This window comes from Tenrec ecaudatus, chromosome 3 (assembly GCF_050624435.1).
Source record: "Tenrec ecaudatus isolate mTenEca1 chromosome 3, mTenEca1.hap1, whole genome shotgun sequence".
Taxonomy (NCBI): domain Eukaryota; kingdom Metazoa; phylum Chordata; class Mammalia; order Afrosoricida; family Tenrecidae; genus Tenrec; species Tenrec ecaudatus.
In genome coordinates this window covers 210969481-210995461 of record NC_134532.1, presented here as the reverse complement: position 1 = coordinate 210995461, position 25981 = coordinate 210969481, and the positions used below count along the sequence as shown (strand labels likewise).

Here is a 25981-nt window from a genome sequence, read left to right as displayed (position 1 = left end):
CTTACTTCTCTTGGATTGGAGCTAGAATTATGTGGGAGCCTAGAACCCCATCTGCTTGTCTACAGGTTATGGACTACTGTGGTTTACATTGGTGGTCGTTATTATGACAGAAACAAAAACCAACAAGAACAAAACAAACAAACAAAGAAACAATAAAGAAAACCACTGTCAATCATTACCCTGGGGTAAAAGTTGATTGCATTAATAGCATAATAATTTATCCAGTGACATAGAACTTGAGCAACTGTTGATATGAGTTCATCCCAGTATAGCCCAACAAGAGCAGCAGTCCAAGAGTTGTTGCTTTGTACAGGTTGATTTCTTAATTGACTGAGTTCTATTTACACTGACCATGGGGGCTGGTGCTAGGGGAAATTGTTCCTGTATTGTTTCTTACAAGGGCAGGTCCTGGCTTATCAGTTTAAACCTGACATATTAATGCAAGGGGGGAGCACTGAGGTACTAAATATATGGTGCTAAGACTGTAACTCTCTTCTTTGCCCAACAAGGGTTGTCTTCCAAGTGAAGGCTTTATTCTCTGCTGCCGCAGTCAGTACAATGTATGACTTCATGCACACTGCGTTCATAGGGACTAAGACGCACAGACAGCTAGGTTTCCAAAGCAGAGAAGCAACGGAATACTTGTCTATTTATAAGTACCGTGCGCTAACCAATTGCGGCACTGGAGCACCTGAAATACTTGTCTATTTAAACACATCGGCTTCTGGGCATTTAACTGTGCTTTCTAAGAGATGACATGTTCTTGAATTTGTACTTATAAATCATCTCACACTCAGAATTTCACGAAGTGTAGAACACGAAGAATCAATGAAACAATGTTCTATAACTTCAGACATCTGGATGGCTCATTGCTGGCTGGATCTTCAGGATGAGCGTCTCACCCTACGTTTCAACCTCCAAGCCCGTCTTTGGGAGGGTGGATGCATTGGCTAGGCCCTGCTCCTTCCTGTCCGCTGTCAGATCAGATTCTGGTTCCAGCTGTGGTGCTCTCCGAGGTTTTGAATGACATTCACCACCCATTGGGTCAGAAAGGGCTTGTCATCAATGCCACAGTGGTCCGGGACCCTGTCTTGGTTCTCTTTATTCTTGTAACACCAATTCCCAATGAGACGGATGAGATGAGACTTAAACCCAGCGGCCACACTTGAGAGGTCACATGCAGTCAGCAGCAGCTGCGAGGTTTATAGTGTCTTTTCCAGCTGTGTGAACCAGTCATAAAAGATCGATCCCTCTTTCCAGCAAGCCAGGAGAACCTGTCGATGGATGAGCAGGTTAGTATTAGCTGGTGTGTCACAAAAGGCCATCAAGAAGTCGGATTGTCACCAGAACCTCCTCACCTTCCGTTGGTTGCTCTTAGCCCACTTCAGCCCACTCCTGAAGTTGTCCACAGAGGCGCCGGCGATCTGCTCCCATGGCGCAGGGACACGGGACGTTGTCCGTGACCAGGGAGTCCTCACTCACGATCTTGGCTATAATAAAGTCTAGACATGTCACCCTTTCTTGGTTGCGCAGCTTTGCCCAATTCCGGGTCTTTCAGAAAATGATCCGTGACCACCAAAAAAAGGGCATTCGGATTTGGGCAGCATTTGGTGAGCTTCTGACGCCAATGACAACACTGAGGCTGGCTTGCAGGTCGCGCTCCAGACCGAGGCCTTGGAACATTAGCATCGAAGAGCAAACTGCAATCTTTTTGTCATGACAGTCCAAGCAAATAAAGAAGAATTCTGGGACAGTGCGAACTCAAACAATGGACCGGGACATCGTGTTCTGTTGCCTAGAAACTGCAGGCCACAGCGGACAGCTGTCCACAGGGATTCCCGCTCCTGAAAACGAAGTATCAAATCACACCAACAACAGTCATAAGCAAGTTTCTGGTGGGATCCTGGTTCGGGGGACACTCGATGCAAGCGCTGGGGGACGGTGAAAGAATTGGGACAGGTCTCTCCTGTCAACTTGTCCAATGTTGCCTCTGAGGATCCTTCTGGCCACTCTTCTTCCAAGACAGAATTTTGTCCTCCTGGCAGTCCATGACACTTTCAACATTCTTCTCCAGCACCATTCAAATGCCCTGATTCCTTTTCTGTTTTCTGGAAAATGGGTGATTTTCTTCTGGCTGTTTTTGAGTCCATTCAAACCCCATTTCCACTGACTCGATTCTGACTCAGAGAGACCCAATAGGGTGGAGTGGAACTCTTTTGGGTTTGCGCTACTGGAAATATTTGCAGGAGCAATCCACCCCATTTTACTTCCCCGGAGCACCTGACAGGGTTCGAACCACAGACCGTGTGGTTAGCAGCACAACAGTGTACACAATATGGTGACAGGGCTCTGACCTGTGGTGCTGGCAAAGCATACTGAGTATGCCGCGAGCTGCGAGAAGAAAGGCCACATCCATCTTAGAACGAATATAAGCAGACTACTCCTTTGAAGCAAGGGCAGTGAGATTTCAGCTCATTTTCGTTTCTTCCTTCTTCTTCTTCTTTTTTTTTTAAACATTTTATTAGGGCCTCAAACAGCTCTTATCACAATCCATACATATACATACATCAATTGTATAAAGCACATCTGTACATTCTTTGCCCTAATCATTTTCAAAGCATTTGTTCTCCACTTAAGCCCTTTGTATCAGGTCCTCTTCCCCCCCCTTCCTCCCCGCTCCCCCCTCCCTCATGAGCCCTTGATAATTTATAGATTATTATTTTGTCATATCCTGCCCTATCCGGCGTCTCCCTTCACCCCCTTCTCTGTTGTCCATCCCCCAGGGAGGAGGTCACATGTATATCCTTGTAATCGGTTCCCCCTTTCTAACCCACTCACCCTCTACTCTCCCAGTATCACCCCCTCACACCGCTGGTCCTGAAGGTATCATCTACCCTGGACTCCCCATGCCTCCAACTCCTATCTGCACCAGTGTACAACCTCTGCTCTATCCAGACTTGCAAGGTAGAATTCGGATTATGGTAGTTGGGGGGGTGGGGGGGAGGAAGCATCCAGGATCTGAGGGATCCTTCTTCTTTTTTAATTGGCTAAGATGAATCAATAGATTTGGGCAAAGTAGAGGGTCAGTGAACATGCACGAAACCCTCAATGCGATGGATTAACAAAGCACCCCAAACCAATGGACTCCTTCAATAACCGTGAAGATGGCAAAGGGCCAGGCATGCTTTGTTCACTTACACATAAAACAGCCGCTGGTTGGAGCTGGCTTGATGAAACTAACCATGGCAAATGATTAGTATAGTGTTCTATTTATGCTAACGACAAGGCAGCTGTTTTAAATACATGTAAGCTCATCGCCCTTAGTCCAAGGATAAGCTGATCTGTTTTGGAAGAAGTACAGCCAGAGTGCTCCTTCGAGGCAAGGATGGAGAGACTTTGTCCTACATACTTGGGGCATGTTGTCAGGAGAGACCAGTCCTTGGAAAAGATCATGTTTGGCAAAGTAAAGGGGTGGCGAAGGGGGGAAGGTCCTCAGGGTGATGGATTTACACAGTGGCACAGGAGGATGGCACAGGACCAGGCAATGCCTCATTCTGTTGTGCTTAAGGTCGCTATGGATAGGAAACAATCTGATGACACCTAACAACAATAACATTGCCCTTAGTAGATTCTGACTTATAAGGATCCTTCATGACAGAATAGAATGGCCCCATGGGGTTTCCAAGGCAACCACCTTTATAGAAGCCAACGGTTGCATTGTTCTCCACAGGGTCAGTTGGCAAGTTTGTACTTAACCATGGCTCCCGCCATGGTCCTTTAAATACACACTTTTGTGTAAAAAAATCATCAATTTAAAGAAAAACAGGTGAATTGATTCCAATAGATGTAGTAGAGATTACAAAATGCACCTCCAAATGCCACTGCTGTTGTGCGCTGTTGGATTGAGTTTGACTCTAAGCAATGGCCTGTAACAAGGTAGAACTGCTCTATAGGATTTCCATGGCTGTCATCTTGATGCTAGATTACACCTTGTCATAAAGGAAACAAAGATCCTCACAACTGGACCCATGAGTAATACCATGATAGATGGAGAAAAGACTGTAGTTATCAAGGATTTCATTAAACGTGGACCCACGGTCAACAGGCAAGAGATCAAATGATTACTATGATGGGCAACCATATTGAGAGGAAGGAGATGGAGAGCCCGCAGGCAGCGAGGGAAGGAGAAGGGTGGTGAGAAGCAATGGGCGTGGCTGGATGTCTGGAAGCGTGATCTCTCCTGCCCTGGTCAAGCTTATCATAAGCCTGCAGGTATCAGATCCCTGGGCTGATTTTAAACCCCAAGGTCATCCGATAACCCCAAGTTTTGTCGCTGAAAATGGCAAGCTTACTTCGCTGTCTATTCCCTGGGTCAGCCCTAGTTTAGGGGAGAGCATGACTGGGTTTTATGGGTGGACCTGAGAAATAGGACTAGTCCTGATCGGTCCATTCACAATCTGGAAGATACAGACAGGCCTGAATCTGTCCATCACACCTGACCAAAGCCCGTCGACACAGTTCATTCAGGGGTAGCTCACTCAGGTTCCCACACGCTGTGTCAAATGCTTTTCTTTCCTTTCCAAATAAACTCTGTGTTCTGCTTGCTCTCTTGTGGTCTGTGAGTTCATTCTTTGGGCCAGGAGACCAGGATCCCCAAGACATATCAGAGCATTTACAACAATATTAGTTACCACAATTTGCAACTTGCAGACTCGTTTGTCTTCAGACGGACTATGATGGCTATTTCCTTCCAAGTGGAGTATCTATAGACTCAAATAGTGGCTGAGGAACTCTCCACCACGGCTCCCCTTTTAGCTACACAGTAGACAGTTGGGCAAAGTAGACAATTACACCAGGAGGCACACACTCCTTAGAACAATCAACCACAGCAGAAGAGAAACATTTTCTCACGAACAAAGCTCAGAGGACAGTGAAAACAGTACACACGAGACGGTAGGGAAGAGGGTTGTGGTTTGTTGAATGGAAAACCAATTTGCTCTATAAACTTTCACCCAAATCACAATTTAGAAAAGTCAAAGGGTTAAAATAAAAAATAAAGGGCAGTTGATGGACTTGTTCAAAGGAGGGGGTGGGGAGTGAAAAATAAGAATATCAAATGACATTTTATATCAGCAAACATCCGCTGCACTAAACCTCCCCGCAACCCAAACCAAACTCCCTGCCATCTAGTCAATGCTGACTCATAGTGATGTAAGGAAAACCCTAATAGGGACTCTTAACCTTTGGAAAAGAAACCCAACACACTGCCTCCATCCAGGCATTTCCTCATTTCTGGAGCTCCCTCATTACATGACCCCTTCCTCTTTGCTAACAACCTGCGTGCACTCAAAATCCCTGCCTATTTCACCCCTGTGATCTTGAGCAGATTAAGTATAAAAGCTCTGCCCACTCAGGCCCCAGATCTTCCAGAACGCTAGTTCCTCCAGGTCTCTGGCTCAAGTTCTCCACGAGGGCCATTTCTCAGTCAGGGTTTTACTGTTACAGTGACTCCCTGTGGGGTTCTGAGACTGTAACTGTTTACAGGAATAGAAAAAGCCTAGTCTTTCTCCCGAGGAGCTGCTGGTGGTTTTGAACTTATGCCCATGCAGGTTGTAGCCCAACACATAAACATGACTCCAGCAGGCACCCCCACCTGAGTACTGAAAACCAAGGATGTTACGTGAGGATTAGGGTGTGCCTGACCCACTCCTTGGTACTCTCAGTTGTCTTGTAAGATTGTGAAAGCAGGACAGTGAATAAAGGAGATTCAAATGCATTGATTCTTCTTAGTTCTTCCTTATTCAGCATCCAACTGTCACATGCACAGGAGGCAGCTGAAATACCATGGCTTTGGTCAGGTGCAACTTAGGCCTCAAAATGACATTCTTGCTCGCCAATCGTTTAAAGAGGTCTCGTGCAGTAGATTTTTCCCAATGCAATACGTCAATTGATTCCTTTAATGCTGCTTCCATGAGCATTGATCGTGGATCTCAGCAAGATGAAATCCTTGACAACTTCAAAATTTTCTCTATTTATTATGATATTACCCAATGGTTCCATTTTGAGGATCTCCCCCACCCTTCAAACATAATGAAAGCTGGAGTCCTTGACCTTCGTCAACAAGTGCTTCAAGTCCTCCTCGCTTTCAGCACTGTTTTATTGTTTCAGTTGCACGAAGTAGCAATTGGATTATAAGAAACTCACTGCCATCGAGTTGCGGTCTCCATGTTTGAGCATACAAGGCGCAGTTCTCTGGATGAGGATGGCTTGCCACTGTGCACTTTCTCAGGAGAGTCTGGGGCTCCCCTTCAACAACAGGTGATGGCAGTGGATTGTGGGAATGGGGCTGGAAAGTGACACAGTGGAGGGGCAGAAATTGAGATAATCTCATCCGTGAACACAGCATGCTACTATCCTGGCCTTTTACCACCCAGCTCTCACCTGGGGTTCCAACATCTTGTGAAAAGAGATTGTTATGAATGTTTGCAAGATCAGAGAAAGGACAGTGATGGAGAAGCTTCAGAGGTTTGTCCAAGGAGGGGGACAAAGCTAATACTTGAACTTTTCCATAAATGAAAACCTGCTAATCCTTCTGACAGTAGACTGCAGGGACAACATCTTTTTAAGATCAATAATAACAGCAGCAGCAGAGGCAACAACAAATTGTCAGTATAAATGCATACACTGTGTTGGCTTCTGAATCATGTGCCCCATGTATGTGTCTTGAATATGGCATGGAAAACACTGGGCACATTGGGCAGCCTGTGAGTTCTTAATGTGCATTTATGTGGTGCTAAAATAAGAGTGGCATCCTAAATAAAAAAAAACAAATAACACAACAAAACCAAAGTCACAGCGACTGCTCATATCAAGATCAACAGTTTGAACCCAATACCTGCATTTTGGGAGAAAGATGAAATGTTCAATGACCTTAAGATTTACAGCTTTGAAAAACCTACAGTTTTGAAAACGCACAGGGGCAGCTGTACTCTGTCACCACAGGTCTAGCATCATAGCAACATGCAAACTGTTTGGGCTTGACTACTCACCTAAAAATGGATGGTTCAAACACCCCCATCTCTCCACAGACAAAAAGGCCTAGCAATCTGCTTCTGGGAAAAGTACAGCAAGAAAAACCCTGTGGAATTTACTTCCCGGCAACTAACAACGGACTTTCAGCACCACAGCCAGCGACATGCAAGCCTCCGCATGTGTCATACTGACTGATTCCAACTCAACTCACTGCCATCAGGTCAAGTCCAACTCAGAGCAACCTACCAGACAGGGTTGAACTGCCCCTGTGGGTTTTCAAGGTCATAGTTTTTTGTTGTTGTTATTAGCTTTCACTGAGTTGGTTCCAACCCATAGCGACCCTATGCACAGCAGAAGGAGACACTGTCTGGTCCTGTGCCATCCTCACCATTGTTTCCATGCTTGAACCCATTGTTGCAGCCACTGTGTGAGTCCATCTCATTGCAGACCTTTCTCTTTTTCACTGCCCCTCCACTATACTCAGCATGATGTCTTTCTCCAGGGGTGGATCTCTCCGGACAACATGTTTAAACTATAGGAGATGAAGTCTTGCCATCCTTGCCTGTAAGGAGCACTCAGTTCTTCCAAGACAAATTCGTTTGCTCATTTGACAATCCTTTTGGTACTTTCAATATTTTTCTCCAGTATCACAGTCAACTGCATGGATTCTTCTTGGTCTTCCTTATTCAATGCCTAACTTTGACCTGTCTATGAGGCCATGGAAAATACCATGGCTTGGGTCAGGTACAACTTAGCCTTTAGTTTTTTTGTACCTCTGTACAGGAGTAGAAAGCCTCCTTAGTCTCCCACAGAGTAGCTGGTTGTTTCAAATTGCAGACCTTGAGGTTAGCAGCCCGACATGTCATATTACACCACTGGGGCTCCTCTAATTGACTAACAAAGATCACAAGTGTCTCATATGGTGTACAAATTCCAGACTTTCGAGACAAAGACAGACTGGAAAAAAGGCCTGATAAAAATCGATCTCCAAGAATGAACCAATAAAAATTCCATTGGTCACAGAATATGCTCCAAGAATTTGGATGCACTCTCAGGAAAGACTAGATACTAAAAAAGAGCATCGTGTTTAGTCAAGTTGAGGGTCAACCAAAAAGAAAGAAACCAAAATAATGGGTTCATGCACTCTCAACAAGCGTGAGGTGGCACAGAACTGGGTGGTGTTAAGTTTTTTCATGTAGAACATCACCAAGAGTTGCAGTTTAAATGAAACACCAGACAGGTCTGGAGAGGAACAGTAACAAGAGAGGTTTGCACACCTGAGATAAAAAGGTAGTGTTTATCCAAGGACATAGTTCAGAAAGGTTAGTTAGCAAAAAGAAGGAGGAATAGATATGGAAATACAGTGATTAAGTGGGATAAGCGATGCTACATTGTGGAGTTTGCAATCAATGATATGTAAACATATTCAGGAATTGTTGAGTGGAAAACTTATTTGCTCTGTAAATAATTAAAATAAAAGATCATACTCAGAAATTCTTTGAGGTAGTTCTATTATTTTATAGGGTCTCTATGTGTCTGAAGTGACTCAATAGTGGTGGGTTTATAGGTGGTTAAAGCAAAGGTAGAGGCTGTCTGCACTGCTCCTGCATCCACTTGTTGTGCAGCACATATTAGTGTTAACAGTGAAGCCAGACTGACCAGTTTGAATCATGATCCTACTACCCTAGGTTATTTAAGCCTAATTCCCCCCCCCCCCTTGTGTCATATTTAATATTGCATTAGATTATCAGCACTTCCTATGGTTTTTTGACAGTTCAACAGAAGCATTTTTAATCCAAGGGTCTATCCCCCTAAAACAGGGGTTCTCAACCTTCCTAACATTGCGACTCTTTAAAACAGTTCCTTATTTTGTGGTGACCCTCCCAACCATAAAATTATTTTTGTTGCTACTTCATAACTGTAATTTTGCTACTGTTATGAATCAGGCGACTCCTGTGAAAGGTCATTCGACCCCCAAAGGGGTCGCGACCCACAGGTTGAGAACTGCTGCCCTAAAAAGTTAAAGGTAACTAGACAGATAGTTAATACAATTTCAGATTAAAAGATATAACATGCAGTCCTTGTGGGGATAGTTAAATTGTATTTGCAGATGAGTCACTCATCAGCAGGGAAGCCAATAAATGGTTGATTCAGGAGGGTACACAATTTCTAGCTTCAGTCCTGAGCTGGTCTGGCCACCAAGTCAGGAATTTGGTCTTTAGATGAGAAAGATGTACCCAAGATATTATGCCTCCTAATTTTGCAGCATTTAGACCTTTTCCCCACTTATCCACTAAAGCAAACATGCCTGAACAAGTAAGGCAGAAGATGATACGGATTGAAACAACAGTTGGTAAATGTATGAGAGACCCAAACTGACTGTCATTAGGCAACCTTGGGATCAACAGAAATCTAAAAAATCCAATGTTGTTAGAGGCTCTTGGAATATCCTTATTTCAATCTGCAGTAGGCATTCTCGTTTTCAAAACTGAAAGAAGTATTTTAGTTCACCTGATTTATAAAAAGCTGGTTCAGTGACAAACAGGAAAAGTTCTATTACACCTTGTTCTTTCTTTCTTTGTTTTACTGAATGATCATTTTATTGGGGGTTCTTACAACTCTTATTATAATCCATACAGAATTATATCAGGCATATTTGTACATATGATTCATCCTTCTTTTGTAGACATTCATTTTCTTTTTTTTAAACTAAATACTTTTATTGGGGTTCATATCTCTCATCACAATCCATATATTCATCCCGTGTGTCAAGCACATTTACATATATGCCAACATCATAATTTTCAAAGCCTTCTCTTCCCACTTGAGTCCCTAATATCAGCTCCCCATTTCTTCCCCCACCTTCCCCCACCTGCCCTTCCTCATGAACCCTTGATAAGTTATCCTTGTGATCAATTTCCCCTTTCTCCCCCCACCATCCCCTAAAGGGGTTTGTCTATCCTGGATTCCCTGTGTTGTAGGTTCTTGTGTGTAGCAGTGTGCATGTTCTGGTCTAATCTGATTTGTAAGGTAGACTTGAGGTCATGATTGTGCGGGGAAGGAAGCATCAAAGAACTAGAGGAAAGTTGTGTATTTTGTCGGTGCTATACTGTACCCTGACTGGCTTATTTCTTCCCTGTGACCCCTCTGTGGGGGGTGTTCAATTGTTCACAGATGGGCATTAGGTCTTCACTCCATGGCTCCCTCCCCCACCCCCCGCACCCTGCCCTTTCACCTTGGGTAAGATTTTATTCTGGGTCTAAGATGCCTGGTACCTGGTACCATGGATACCTCATGAACACACAGGCTGGTGTGCTTCTTTGATGTGGGCTTTGTTGTTAATCCTAACTTTTGTAATCTGCAAAGTGCGAGGCATAGAACCTACTTTTGTGAGGACTAAATGATGGTGAGTGGTGAAAGACAACAAATAAAAACACAATTCATTGTATATAAGTTGGTTCTTACTCAAAGCAACCACATAGGACAGAATGGAATTCCCCTCGAGGGCTGTAATCTTTTCCTCATGGTCTGTTAGGTCAGAAGCCACACACTGAACCATGGTACCATGTTCAATAAATAATAAAAAAACATTGACTGCAATCAAAGTGACTCCAAGTCAGGAAATGACAGAGTAGAACTTCCTCTGTGGGTAACCACATCTTTAACTCTTTACGGGGGTAAAAGTCTCATCTTTCTCAAGGTGGGGCTAGTAGTTTCAAACTGCAGACCTTGTGTTAGCAGATCATTACATAACCACTATGATATTAGGGCCCTTCTGTTCAATAAGTAGTAACCAAAAGTTACTAAACCCTTAAAGGATGCTTAAGAGTCTCTGGGTAGTTTAAGTGTACTCAGAACCACTTCAGAAGAAATACTAGCCATCTACTTCCCACGAACCAGCCATGGGAAATCCTGTGGAGCATAGTTCTCCTCTGACCCACAGGGGTCTTCCTGAGTTGGAACAGACCCACTCAGAGACCCTAGCACGGCTCTGCTCTTCTTAATGAATGACGAAACCAAGCTCTTCCCTTTCCTGACCTTTCTGGACATCCTTCACATCATCGCCGCCAATGGCACACACAGGTGTGTTGTTCTGTCTAGGGAGAAGCTTCCTAGATCCCAGTTTTAATCCACTTGCTCTTCAGAAGTAACCCCCTAGGGATTAGACGTTCCCCTGGAGCGGAAGTCCTCCCGGTTCACATTGTGAAAAGAGCATTTTGCACTAGCAGGTCTTAAAGCTGACAGGGCTTACTGATAATAGATTCATTGTCTGAGAATGGACTTTATTGAGAAAGTATGGACCCAAAGATCACATGATACTTTCTGAAGTTACCCCAGACTGCGAGGTAGACTAGGATCCAGGACTCCTCACATTGCCCATTGTCCTTCCAACCTCTGTATAGAGGAAGAACCTGGAATATTATGGATTTTCCATGTATGCATATCTCATATCATTTGAGTTGAAGCTGAATAATCCAGTCACATATTTATATAATTTCATTTTTAAAATGTTAGTTTTAACAAAATAGCCTAGCTTTAAACAACTATCTTTATAACAACTATTTTAACAATGAAATATTTTGTGACTAATAAGAGGACAAGGTAGAATAGCCGTGGACTATGAAAATCACGGTCTAGGCTATGTTCACCTAAGACCTCAAGAAAAATTCTGTACAGTCATCATTTTATTGTGCTCACCATAAACTGGGCAAACATTTTACAAAAGATTAAAAGCATTCAAAACATTTCAGAATTCTGTCACTTGTGGAAATCTCTATGCATTCATGAACCAAATTAGCGCCAGCTTTGGGAAAAGTCAAATTACTCTACTAATGGCAACCGTGGAAAGAAGATTTGAATTAAATTCTCTGATTAAATCAAACACCATTAGAATGTTACTTTAGCAAACAAAACATTTGTGAAAGTAGGTTTTCAAACACATGGTTAGTCAATGTTAAATAAGTGGCTTAATATTTTTTACAGGAAGGAATAAATTTGTGAAGTTGGGGAAATATATTTTCCTAAGAACAACATTAATAATGATGAGACATAATAATGATTATTAATGAAAAAATGCCTGGCATTTACTAGTGATTTGATCTAAATGTAATCTACCGTGTTTCACTCCCCCTTACAGCTTCTTGGAGCAGCAATCTCTCATCCCAGGTATGTGGGGGCCCTGATGGTCTCATAGTGAAATGCTTACCTGCTGATTCAGGGGTCAGCTCTTCAAATCTACCAGTTGCTTTGTAAGAGGAAAAACATGGCCATCAACTTCTGTGAAGATCCCGACATTGGGAAACTTTTGAGTACTTCTACTCTGTCCTAGAAGGTCACTGTGTGTTGAAATTGACTCAGAGGAAGCAGGCTTGATTTGTGTGTGTGTGTGTGTGTGTATGTGTGTGCCTTTATAAGGTATATGACCTGTGAGTTACTTATGGGCATGTACCTATTTTCTTCTTCTTTTTAACCGATAAGGTGAGTTCTTCAACATTAGCATTTCAGTCTCCCTAGTTCCTTCTTCTTCTTTGAGGAGTGAAGTCAGAAAACTTTCGGTAAAGAGTAAGAGAGAAAGTGTTTTCAGCTCAACGAGCCCGACAGACTCTTGTTGCAATGACCAACATATGATGTCTTAGGACAAAAGCAGTCAGAGACAATATGGATAAACAAATAGACTTGGTTGTGTTCCAACCACACTTTAGTTACAAACACAGGCTACAGGCTCGGTCTGGCCCCAGGGCTGCCATTTGTCATTTCCTATTCAAGATTGAAGAGTTCAGGCAAAAAAATCAACAAATGCGCAAACCGCAGCTGTCTACTGAGCCATGACTCACTTGCTTTAGGGCTGCTTAATGTGATGGCAGACACCATCAGTGTTGGTCTGTTTTCTCAGTGCTTCCCAGGTTCAAGAAGCATAGTTCATTTTTTAAGAAGTTCTACTGTTTTTCTATTCTTCAAAAGATATCATACAAGACTTATCGAATAGTTGAAATGATGATTCCATTTATGTAGCTATTCTCCCGTTTTGCTCCGTAGCTCATGATCCTCTCTCATGTGTCCAGATTACTAAAGACAGACACCCTTTGCTGCATACAGGGGCTCTGCATTGTTCATAGCCTAGTTTCCTGATGTTTGCAGCAGGGTGGCCATGGGTCCAGGCATCACAAATACAACAATATCTCAAGGAATCGGATCAATGTCTTCCCTGTATCCCTTGAAGCACTTGCTGAGGAAGATCAAAGACTGTATCCTTCAACATGGATTACAAGTCTATGTAAAGAAAAATAAAAGTTCTCCTACATGTACCACTAGGTAACATCATGATAAAAGGAGAAAAGATTGAAGCTGCCAAAGATTTTATGTTGCTTGGATCCGTGATCCATGCTCATGGAAGCAGCAGTCAAGAGATCATTTGAGGCCTTACCTCAAGTAATCTGTTACACAAGAACTCTTTAAAGTGTTGAAGAGCAAGGATGCTACTTTGTGGACTAACCTGACCTAGGTCATAGCATTTTCAATTGTCTCATAAGCGTGTGACAGTTGGACATTGAATAATGAAGACTGAACAAGAATCAATGAACTTGAGTGATGGTGTTGGCCAAACATAAGTACTATGAACTGCCAGAAGTATAAATACACCTGTCCTGGGAGAGGTACAGCCAGAATGCTCCTGAGAAGCGAGGAGGGTAAGATTTCATTGTACATACTTTGGATATGTTCTCAGAAGAACAAAGTGCTCAGAACAGGACATCGTGCTTGGTAAAGTAGAAGGTCAGTGAAAAAGAAGGAGACCTTCAATGAGATAGATTCACACAGTGGCTGCAACAATGGGCTCCAACATGCCACGAGGATGGCAGAGATCAGGGCAGTGTTTCCTTCTGTTGCCCATCGATTCACTACGAGTTGGAACCAACTTGGGGGCACCTAACAACAACAACAACAACAACAACAACAACATCCCTTTAAGAGTTAAGCACTCTCAAGGGGATGATATATCCAGGGTGCAGTTTAGCACTGATGAAACACACAACTACCCTCTAGTTCATTAACATTTCCTCCTTCCACTATTTTGGCCCTAGTTTTACCTCACTAATCTTGCTAGTCCTGTGTATACATGGGTACAGCCAAGATCTTTCAATGCATGAAATTCAAGAGGGAGAATCCCCTCAGAAATGGTAAGGGAGGAGTATTCACTTCTTGAGGATACAAGAAGAGAGGGTGGGAAAGGGGAACAGATAGCTATATGACTGTAGAACCGCACTCGAAGAGAATGCACATCGGAATTTAAGGAGAATGGATACAGGGAATGGAGTAAGTTAATGCAAAAAAAACCATGAATATAAAATATACTGAGAGTTCAGGGGGGTGGTAGGGTTGGTGAGGGAGGGCATAAAGGGGAGCTAACATCAAGGAGTTCAAGAAGAAAAGAAATTGTATTGAAAACGATGAGGGCAGCAATACATTAGAGATACATTTACTCATTATTCCCTAATATGATTCACTAAGTTTATCATTTTCTATCTTTATATCATAATACATACCGCATCCTCCTCACCACTTCCACTCATGCACAGTCCAGCATTTCAGGAGGTAGCATATGAACAAGAACCGAGGGAGCTAAAGGAAGAAGTTCGAACTGCATTGAAAACAGAACTAAGAACAAGGCTCCAGGAATTGATGAAGTACCAATTGAAATGTTTTAGAAAGCTGAAGAAACACTGGAAGCACTCACTCACCTATGCCAGGAAATTTGGAAGACCTGTCCAACCGACAGGAAGAGAGCCATATTTGTGGCCTTTGTAAAGAAAGGTGACCCAACAGAATGCTCAAACTATAAAACGATATCATTGATATCGCACACAAGTAAATTTTTACTTAAAATCATCTAACAACAGTTGCAGCAGCATATTAACAGGGGCTTCCAGAAGTTCAGGCCAGGTTCAGAAGAGGATGTGGAACAAGGGGGTATCATTGCTGATGTCAGATGGATCTTGGTTCAAAGCAGAGAATACCGGAAAGGTGTTTACTTGTATTTCATTGACTATACCAAGGCATTTGACTGTGTGGATCATAATAAACTATGTATAACCTTGAGAAGAATGAGAGTTACAGAACACTTAATTGTGCTAATTTGGAACCTGTACATGGGTCAAGATGCTATTATGCAAACAGAACAAAAGCACAGTTTAAAATTAGGAAATGTGTGCATCACAATTTTAGCGTCTCATATTTGCTCAACCTGCATGCTGAGCAAATCATCAGAGAAGTTGGACTATCTGAAGAAAATATGACATCAGGATTGGAGGAAGGCTTATTAACAACCTGCAGTATGCAGATGAAAAACACCTTGATTGTCAAAAGTGAGGAGGATTTCAAGTATTTGCTGCTGATGTTCAAGGATAGCAGCTTTCAGTATAGTTTACGACTGCATGTAAGGAAGATCCAAATCTTCCCAACTGCACCAGGATCATGATAAATGAGGAGAAGGATAACATTGTCAAGGATATTGTCTTGTTTGAATCCACAATCAATGTTCATGGAAGCAGCAATCAAGAGATCAAAAGACACTGCATTAGGTAAATCTGCTGCACATGACTTCTTTAGAGTGTTGAAGTGCAAGGATGCTACTTTGATGACTAAGGTGTGCCTGGCCCAAGCCTTGGTATTCTTCATTTCATCATATACACGTGGAAGTGGGACATTGAATAAGGAAGACTAAAGAGGAATAGATACATTTGAATTGTGGTGCTGAAGAAGAATATTGAAAGTACCATGGACTTCTAAAATGACAAACTGATATGTGTTGGAAGAGTTGAGGCCAGGGTGCTGCTTAGAGGTCAGGATGGGAAGACTTTGTCTTTCATACTCTGGATATGTTGTCAGGGGAGACCAGTCCCTGGAGAAGGACATCATACTTGGTAAAGTGGAGAGGAGGTTAGGGGGGGCAAAACCGTCAATGAGATGGATTACTACAGTGGCTGCATCAATAGACTCAGGCATAGGAACAATTGTGAGAATGGTAGTGAGTGGGTATATCAAATATTTGTCAATAAATGAATGAGTGCCCAACTATGTGGACACCTGTCCCTCCCATCAGAAGAATTTATTTCAGAGGACAGCACTGAATCTTCAGCTCTGGGAGAGGGAAATGTCTGATCAGAGCACACGGGAGCAAATGAAGGGGGAGGAAGAGAGAGTAGAGCACATCCTGGCCCACCAAGCCTTGAGGAAGATATTCCCGCTCAGAGCAGCCAATCCACAGAGCAGACCACACGGCCTGCCCCACTATGAGACACGACATTCCTCACTGACTTACAGCTCTACAGGGGACAATATTGGAGACACAGTGTGGGAATTCCTCCTGAACTGATTCCACCACACCGAGGCAAAACACTAAGGGTGTGGAACAGAACAGCAAGGGGAACAGAGCAATGAAGTCCTCAGGGAATACCAATAACAGACTTTGGGGCCAGGGGTTGGCGCCACAACAGACTGAACTGGAAAACACTCCTAAAGGCCAACAAACAGTCCTTGAACTAACTATAAGCTCTTCTTTCCTGTTGTGTTTTGTTTTTGTCATTGGCTTATTGTTGTTGTTTTTTTTCCTTTTATTTTGTTGCTTGGTTTTGCTCTGTCTTGTTTTTGTGCATGTTATTATCTCCGCAGGTCTGTCTACATAAGATATGCTGTATTAACAATCTGGAAGAGAAAACAACGGGACCGACAGTTCTGGTGGGACATGGGAGAGGGGGATGTGGGGGGAAAGGTAGTGGTGTTAACAAACCCAGGGACAAGGGAACAACAAGTGACCCAAATCACTGCTGAGGAGGGTGTAGGTGGCCTGGTAGGGTTTGATCAAGGGTAATGTAACCAAGAGGAATTACTGAAACCCAAATGAAGACTGAGCATGATAGTGGGACAAGAGGAAAGTCAAAGGAAATAGTGGAAAGAGCTAGGAGGTAAAGGGCATTTATAGAGGTCTAAATAAAGGCATGTACATATGTAAATATATTTGTATATGAGGATGGGGAAATAGACATATGTGTATATATTTATAGATTTGGTATTAAGGTAGCAGATGGACATTGAGCCTCCACTCAAGCACTCCCTCAATGCAAGAATACTTTGTTCTATTAAATTGGAATTCCATGATGCTCATCCTCCCGACACAATCTCTGAAGACAAAACTGGTGAATAAGCAAATGTGGTGGAGAAAGCTGATGGTGACCAGCTATCAAAAGATATAGTGTGTGGGGTCTTAAAGGCTTGAAGGTAAACAAGCAGCCATCTAGCTTAGAAGCAACAAATCCCACATGGAAGAAGCACACCCGCCTGTGTGATCACGAGGTGTCGAAGGAATCAGGTATCAGGCATCATAAGAACAAAAAATCATATCATTGTGAATGAGGGGGAGTATGGGATGGAGACCCAAGGCCCATTTGTAGGCCACTGGACATCGCCTTACAGAAGGGTCTCGGGGAGGAGAGGAGCCAGTCAGGGTGCAATGTAGCAATGATGAAACATACAACTTTCCTCTAGTTCCTAAATGCTCCCCTCCCCCCACCCATTCTACCTTACAAATCTGGCTAGACAAAAGGGTGTACACTAGTACAGATAGGAACTGGAAACAAAGGAAATCCAGGGCGGATGATCCCTTCAGGACCAATGGTGCAAGTGGTGATACCGGGAGGGTGGGTTGAATAGGGGGAACTGATTACAGGTATCTACATATACCCTCCTCCTTGGGGGACCGACAATAGAAAAGTGGGTGAAGGGAGATGTTGGACAGTGAAAGATATGACAAAACAATAATTTATAAATTGTCAAGGGTTCAGGAGGGATAGAGGAGCGGGGAGGGAGGGGAAAATGAGGAGCTGATGCCAGGGGCTTAAGTGGAGAGCAAATGTTTTGAGGATGATGAGGGCAATGAATGTACAAATGTACTTTACACAATTGATGTATGGATGGATTGTGATAAGAGTTTTATGAACCCCTAATAAAATGATTTAAAAAAAGAAATGAATGAGTGTTAAGTCACATAGCATATGCTCATAAAGTTTGGGTATACCAATGAAATGTATCTATTCTCTCTACCTCCAAGAATTTAGAATAGGTACCTACAGAGATTATACATGCTATCAATATAATTCTGCATGGAATGTAGAGCACATTGTGAAGTTGCTATAGTTGAAGCCTGGATTTGTTTAGAGCAGCAGAGTGCCCATCTTGTATTACCTGAGTGCCTATATAAGTATATCTTGCCTTCAGGTTATCTAATGCCTAGCGGCAAATAGATAAGCAGTATGTCTTCCCTCCACCTGTGTTCTTCACACCTGGAGTACTCAGTGATTCTTGACCATGACACTTGCTCACTGTGTCTGGACATGGCTTCTACATTCAATTAAAATCATTTTTACAGACTAAAATAAAAACCAAATGTCTTTGATCATCGAGACCCTGTGTAGGGCTTCTGAGACTAAATCTTTACAGGAGTTGACAGCCTTACTTTCTCCTGAAGAGGAGCTGGTGGGTTTGAACCCTCAATCTTGTGATTAACAGTTCAGCACCCAACCCATAGTACCACCAGGATTTCTTAGTTTCACAGACAACTACAACTTATTGCTTAGAATCAGAACTCACGTTGATGCCTATTTTCATGTCTGGTCTTCATTGAAGAGGGGTCTTTTATGGTTTATTTTCCTGAAGAGCCCTAGGGACGAGAAGCTCCCTTTTATTTACCATTTGTTTGTGGCTATCAGAAAATTCTTCTATCCAAATACAATCTCTCCTGCTGTCAACATAGAGCTGTCTATATCCTTCAACCTGAACAAATAACTTCAAGAAATATGATTTGTTTTTGCTGCTAAGAAATAAAAGAGAAACCGCCGAGGAGAAATGAATCTTTCAACCTCTGTGAGATTACTGTGAAAGTGATTGGAAAGAGTCCCCAAGACTACAAAGACCACGTCGAGAATGCCAGACCACTTTTCAACGCACAGCTGTTTCGAGTGAGTCTGGTGGGCTAGTGGTCAAGCCCTTTCTGCTAAATGACAGGTCGGCGATTTGAAGCCACCAGCTGCCCCGGGAGAGGAAGATGCTTCCATGAAGATTTACTGCCTCCGAAACCATGATGGCTCCTTTTCCTTTGTCCTACAGGGGTCGCTATGAGTCTGAATGGATTGCAATGGGGTTAGTTCTGGTGTTCTCTGCTTCCTTAATGTGTCACCATTACCCATGCTTTTTTTAACCTTTTAAAGCACTTTACAAACATTTCCTAATTGATTTATTACCCTGGAACCAGTTCAGAACACAGCGAGAGGAGTGATTAACAGGCCTGAAGAGCAGATTTATGAAGAAAGATTAAGAACTGAATATGATCTGAAGCTCAGCCCAACAAAGTTCAACGGGCAGACACGGTAGCACCTATAATTACCTGACGGAGGGGGAACTCAAAGCAAGAGATGAATTATTTCACTTGGCCATTAAACCTTTCAAGGGAAAGTTTAATTTTTTTTTCAAATGAAGAAAAATTCAGGCAGGCAGATTGATTCTCTGGGGCAAGGGGCTGTCCCAGAAAGCTGCAGACTCAAGGTTGCTGCAGGACCAAGGTCGACGGAAGAGAACGATGCTGACAAAGTCTCTTCCTCGCCGTTTCTATCCTCCCCTCTCCAAACAGCCCATCTGTTTTTAATGCGTGATTTGGGAAGCCTTTCCTATCTTTGTGCCTCTGGGAAGCAACTGAGAATCTGCAACACTCAACCCAAAGAGAATTACAACCAAATTCAGCTCTGGGAATGTTCTCTGTCACAAAGATGGGGTCTGTTGTTGCAGGCACCAAAATGGGGATTGATGTTATTTGTCTTTCCAGGTTGTTGATCAACAGCTGTTTGCAAGTTTACAGAAAATGTGCAAGGACAATATCAACAGCAGTCACTCCTGGATTCTTCATGTTTCAACATAGCCTTTCAGGGTAACATTTGTTTATTAAGAATGAATGCCTCTCAATTGAAGCTCAATTGTTCTGTTGTGCATCTTCCCTCCAAATCACTCCTTGATTTAGACATGGATTCCCTCAAAATGCCTGGAATGAGACTTTACTATGCACATCTACTGAGCCAGCCAAGTTGGACCAGGAAAAACATTTCACTGGTAAAGAAATGTCCCTGGTCTGCAAGGAGCCAATACTGAGAGCTGAGGGGCAAGGCACCCACAAGCCTTCTGGAGCACCTGTATGGATTCTTCTTGTGGTGAACTGTGGGCTGGGATCTGGACAGGTTGGTGAATGGTTAGGTCTCCTGATCTCCTTCAGTAGCCTCACAGCCTTGAATACGTGTAGAGTAGGAAGCACAGTTCTACTCGCCAACATGCGGGGTGGCTGTGTTTTAGAATTGCCTTGATGGCAACTGGCTCCCTTGTTTGTCTTTAGGTCACAGTCTTAAGTGAGAAGTTCATCAGGGAAGGAAGAGAATGGTTAGGGAACATCTCGGGGGAAAATTATTCCGGGGGAAAAAGACGCAGTGCTGCCATGTTGGATAGCCTCAGGGAGTCTCTCTCACATTGTATTTGACATGAATGGAAAGTTCTGGAGTTGAAGGATGCAATAGGACTGAAGAGACTGTGACAGAGGTCTACGTTGGGCTACAGAGGCAAATGGGGACTCCCTGTACCATATAACAATATGCTCCCCAGGCCTGCACCACCCTCATTCCCCATTGTAACTCAGATTGTTGTGAGTCTTCATTGGCTGAGTTTTGGAAGTAGATCACCAGGACTTTCTTCCTAGTTCATTTTAGTCTGGGAGCTCCGCTGGAACTTGTTCCGCGTCATCAACTGTTTCCACTGACAGATAGGTGGTGGCTGTACATGAGGTCCCTGTGAGTTGTGGGCGACTTGACCCTAGCTAACAGGAACAATAACAATAGATGCAGAAAGACAGAGACATGAACTATTTTCAAAAGTGCTGGCAAAGCTCCTGGTCATGTTGTATTAATTAGGGTGAAGGAAATCAGGCACGTTTATGGCTGAAGAAAAGCATCTTAGAGTGTAAGGAAGTTTGTGAGAACATGGTTGCCATGGGAATGGGCAGTTGAATGGCAGGTTGGACAACTTTGTGTACAGATAGCTGTGATGAAGAGGAAGCAGGCAACCAAATAAGAGGTTGTCCCATAATGGGACTTGAATGGCGTTTTGGAGTAGCTATAGATCTGGGGAAGCCATTACCGATCAAATAAACTACTTGATGAGGGAATGATTGAGAAGGATTGATTTGACAGTGGGGTAGAAGGAGGAAGCGGGGAGGGACTGGTAGCAGGCTCTGAAATCACTCAGGAAGGTGGGTCGGAGCAACATCACTGCAGTGGGGATGGAGAAAGGCACTAACAGGAGTCCACAGTTTACCTTCATCCCTTTGCCCATGTTTCTCTTTCCAGCCCATTATGATGAGATGTTTATGCTTTTGAGGTGACTGCTAGCTAGTGCTGGGGAATGCTTAGAGATGCTTTATATTTTAACTTGCGTGGACACAGAGGTTGACGAATATGCAGAACAACGGGACCTGGCAAAGTCCTTTGTCATCTGACAAAATGACTCTGCCTTCTTAATAGTGGGAGCCAGTTCATAACTCTTTGCCACGTCTCTAACAAGCACCCTCCTTTCTCTGGAGCTGATGAATTTTGTAGAAATTTCAAGTAGCGTGGAAAGGTTATGCGGAGCCAATAAAACATCCCCTAGGTTGAGAACTGGATGACTTTTATGTCATGGACTTTAATAACGTGTGATATTACAGAGAACATGACACAAAAATTATTATCGCTGGTCTTGAGCACGATACCTACCACCATATCGAGTTTACAACCCTCCTGCCTGAAAGCTAGCATATACGATTTGCTGTACAATGCTATAAAAGGATTCAAACTGTCTATTTGGAAAACCTGGCTCTTCAGCAAATAAGTAGAGGAACTGGAATATAAAAAAAGTATATTAAAAACTTTCAAAAAATCAGCAAGGGCTTGGGAAATAAAACCTAATCGTTAAGAGATAGACACAGAATGGCATTTTCTTTGTTTTGGGTGGAAAATGACAAAATACTATTCGAAGTTAAAAGAGACTTGTTGGTGACATGGTTAGGTATTGGATTGCTAACTTCCAGGTTGGAAATTCAAATCCATCAGCTGCTCCTTGGGGGCAAGCAGAGCCAGTCTGCTCATCTACAGATCTGCAGTCTTGTGAAATCTATATAATGGAGCCCTGTTGGTGTTGGGGGTTAGGTGACGGACTGCTAAACTGCGAGATCAGCTGTTTGAAACCACCAGCTGCTCCTTGGGAGATAAATGAGGCTTTCTACTTCCATAAATATTTGCAGTATAGGTTCCCAAACTTAATTGGCCTACTGTCTTCTTTTCAGTAGGTCAAATAAGTTTCAAGGATGTTACTTTGAGGATTAAGGTGCACCTGACTGAAGTCATGGTATTTTCAATCACCTCATATGCATGTGAAAGTTGGACATTGAATAAGAAAGACAGAAGAAGAATCAGTGCATTTGAACTGCGGTGCTGGAGAAGAATATTGAAAGTACCATGGACTGCTAAAAGGACAAATAAATCTGTCTTGGAAGGAATATCAACCGAAGGCTCCTTAGAAGCAAGAATGGCGAGACTTGTCTTAAGTGCTTTGGACATATTATCAGGAGAGACCAGTTCTTGGAGAACGACATCCTGCTTGGTAAAGAGCAGGGTAGCAACAAAGAGGAAGGCGGGGGCAAGATGAATGGACACAGGGGCGACAACAGTGCACTCCAACATGAAAATACTTGGGAAGCTGGGGCGGGCTGGGACCGTGTTCCGTTCTGGTGGACAGAGGGCTGCTTGAGTTGGAACCAACTCGATGGCACCTAACAACCCCCTTTCAGGGAAAAAAATGACTCAGTGCCCCCCCCTGACACTTAAAAACTTTTGTACTCGAGTCCACAATCCAGGATAAAGTGTAGGTAGCTGCTTTTGCAGCCCCCAGTGGCTCTCAGTCATCTTTGGAATTGCCCCTTTTAGGAAACACTGATTTATACTTTTGGAAACCCACAAGCACAGGTCTCTCCTGTCCTATAGGGTCCCTGTGAGTCAAAATCCATTCAGTGGCAGTGCATTTTTGAGTAAGTGGAAATTGACCCCATCAGCATAAAAGACAACAAGCACTTTTTGTTGGCTTTTCACCATATTTTTCAGAAGTCTCACCAGGAGGAAAAAAAATGCTTTGAGTAAGACTTACATGGGGGTTTGCTGTTGTTAGATGGGGTTTATTTTGACTCATAGAGACCCAGAGTAGAACCACATCACAGGGCTTTCTAGGCTGGACTTTCACCAAAACAAGCCACTAGGTCTTTCTCTGTGGAGCTCTGGGTGGGTTTGAACTGCTAACCTTTAGGTACAATTGTCAAAACTCACCAAACTGCATATTTAAGATCTATGTATTTCATATATTTATTATAGCTCAACGAGCCACTACAATGAAAAAGTTACATGCTTGATTGCCAATGGAAAAATGTTGGTAATATGAAACCATCCAGTGGCTACATGGGAGAGATTTGCTTATTGTTATTGTTAGGTGGGTCAGTCAAGTCAGTTCTGACTCATAACGATCCTATGTACAACAGAATGAAACACTGCCCTGCAATATCCTCACACTTGTTAGGTTTGAGCCCAATGTTGTAGCCAGTGTCACTCCATCTTCCTGTGGGTTACCTTCTTTTTTTATATATATTGAAAAAGTTTATATTTAGCATTAGCCAGCTGGGCTCACTTTAGATGATTCCAATTTTGTTGGCAACATCTACAGCGTCATAGTCAGGAGCCAGTCGAACATATTCCTTCTTCTCCCCATCAGGCCTGATCAAGGTGTTGACCTTGGCTATGTCAATGTCATAGAGCTTCTTCACACCCTGTTTGATCTGGTGTCTGTTGGCCTTGACATCCACAATGAACACAAGTGTGTTGTTATCTTCGATCTTCTTCATGGCAGACTCTGTAGTCAAGGGGAACTTGATGATGGCATAATGGTTCAGCTTATTTCTCCTGGGGGCACTCTTCCGAGGGTGTTTGGGCTGCCTTCTTAGTCTCAAGATCTTGGGCCGTCGGAAGGTGGGTGATGTGCGGATCTTCTTTTTTTGTGTGTGGCTGTGGACGACTTTCAACACAGTCTTCTTGGCTTTTAAAGTCTTTGCTTTGGATTCCATTTTGGGAAGGGCAGGGGCTTCCTTCTTCGCCTTCGGCGCCATCTTCACGAAAAGCCTGTGGGTTACCTTCTTTTTTCTTGATTCACAAAGATCTTCTGTAAAAATTAAACTCTAAACTCACTGCCATCGAGTCAATATGGGCTCATAGTGAGCCCTTGTGGGTTTCTGAGATTGTAATTGCTTTGGGAGAAGAAAGCCCACTCTTTCTCCTGAGGATCTGCTGGTGGTTTTGAACTGCCGACCATGCAGATAGCAGCCCAATGTGCAGCCACTAGACCACCAAGGCTAAGAAAACCCAATGGGCAGTTCTTTGCCACAGGGGTTTTCTACGAGTTGGTTTGATGACATCCAACAATCACCACCATCAACAGAAAAATACCAGCAATAATGAAGTAATTGAAAAAAAAAAAACAACACCTCACATTCTGCCATCATTCCAGTACTAAAAGCCAAGCCCACTGCCATTAAGTCAATTCCTATATACAGTGACCCATTATAAGACGTCTGAGTAGGTAAATATGTAGGAGAGTGGATATCCTTCTATTTGTCCCATCTAGTGGCTGGTGGTTTTGAATCACTGACCTTCTGGTTGATGGTCTAGTGCAAAATTAAAATCCACTGGGTTGGAGGCTAGATCAGCCCTGGTGCTGACAGAACTTTGGAGTACAAACCCACACACAGAAATCTATTTTTTGGAGGTGTTTCCGAGTTCATTTAACGTAGGCATCTCTGAGCAGCTGGCAGATTGGCTAGCGTGGAGGTGCCATCAGTGCCCTGGGCTTCTCTGGCTAAGCATAGACTGCAAAAGTCTTTCTGAAAGCCTGAAACCCACTGTGGGCTTGCAACTAGGTTTCATCATTTTGCACCCATGAATCATTGATGGTGACCCCACGTAGCACTGTTGCAGACAATTCCAAGGCGTTGGCTTCTCTGGCTAAGGAGAAAATATAAAATATTTTTATTTTTTAATCATTCTACTGGGGTGTCTTACAAATCTCATGAAAATCCATCATTTAATTGAGTTAAGCACACTTGTACATAGGTTGCCACCAACATTTCCAAACCACTTTTTTTCTACTTGTGCCTTTGATATCAGCTCCTCTTTCCCCCACTCCCTCCCACCCTCATGAATCCTTGATCAGTTATATGTTATCGTTGTTCTTGTTCTATTGTGCGTCTCCCTTGGAACCTACTGTGGAGTAGCAAACAGGTTTCATCTTTTTGCATCCATGCATCACTGATGGTAACCTCATGTAGCATTGTTGCAGACAATTCCAAGGCTTTGGCTTCTCTGGCTAAGGACAAAATAACAAAAGTTTTTTTTGAGAACCTGGCACCCAGTGTGTGGTTGCAAATTGGTTTCATCTTCTTGTAACCATGAATCATTGATGGAGACCCCATGAATTGCTGTTAGCAAGGATATTCCAAGGCTTCAATCAGCCAATCAGCCAACCCACCTACTCACGCACCCACCAACCAACTACCAATGAGTGGCTGTTCAGTCAATTCTGGTTCATTTGTGTTTCATCAGGTTTTCATTGGCTGTCATCTTTTGGATACAGATTACCACCTCTTGTCCCAGGCACCCCTGAGAGGGTTTGAACTTTTCAGTTAGTGGCCATACACCATAGACACCATCCAAGCACTTCACTTACTAACAACCACAGTTGAAGTGTGATGGAAGTAAGAAGAAGTGTGATATGTACTCCAGAGAATTTATTAGTG

The 25981-nt window shown here is 43.2% G+C and overlaps 1 pseudogene; it reads right to left on the bottom strand.

The window, feature by feature from the left end:
* Positions 1-849: 849 nt before the first annotated feature.
* LOC142442515 (ataxin-10 pseudogene) lies at positions 850-24298 on the bottom strand (annotated as a pseudogene).
* Positions 24299-25981: the final 1683 nt, after the last annotated feature.